This window comes from Bison bison, unplaced genomic scaffold (assembly GCF_000754665.1).
Source record: "Bison bison bison isolate TAMUID 2011002044 unplaced genomic scaffold, Bison_UMD1.0 scf7180017864280, whole genome shotgun sequence".
Taxonomy (NCBI): Eukaryota; Metazoa; Chordata; class Mammalia; order Artiodactyla; family Bovidae; genus Bison; species Bison bison.
Genome location: NW_011494852.1, coordinates 8,245,703 through 8,246,054, shown reverse-complemented (window position 1 = coordinate 8,246,054; position 352 = coordinate 8,245,703). Strand labels below are relative to the sequence as shown.

General features: G+C 40.3%; 1 protein-coding gene across 1 annotated transcript in view; it reads left to right on the top strand.

Moving 5' to 3' along the window:
* The window catches only part of LOC104995375 (cytochrome P450 2B4-like), a 27,925-nt gene that overhangs the window by 21,411 nt on the left and 6,162 nt on the right, over positions 1–352 (top strand). The gene's annotated exons all lie outside the window — the stretch shown is intronic.

Sequence of the window (352 nt, the reverse complement as noted above, 5' to 3'; positions counted from 1 at the left end):
CTGGTTTTAGAAAAGGCAGAGGAACCAGAGATCAAATTGCCAACATCCGCTGGATCATCAAAAAAGCAAGAGAGTTCCAGAAAAACTTCTATTTCTGCTTTATTGACTTTGACTGTGTGGATCACAATAAACTGTAGAAAATTCTGAAAGAGATAGGAATACCAGACCACCTGACCTGCCTCTTTGAGAAATCTGTATGCAGGTTAGGAAGCAACAGTTAGAACTGGACATGGAACAACAGACTGGTTCCAAATAGGATAAGGAGTATGTCAAGGCTGTATATTGTCACCCTGATTATTTAACTTATATGCAGAATACATCATGAGAAACGCTGGGGTGGAGGAAGCACAAG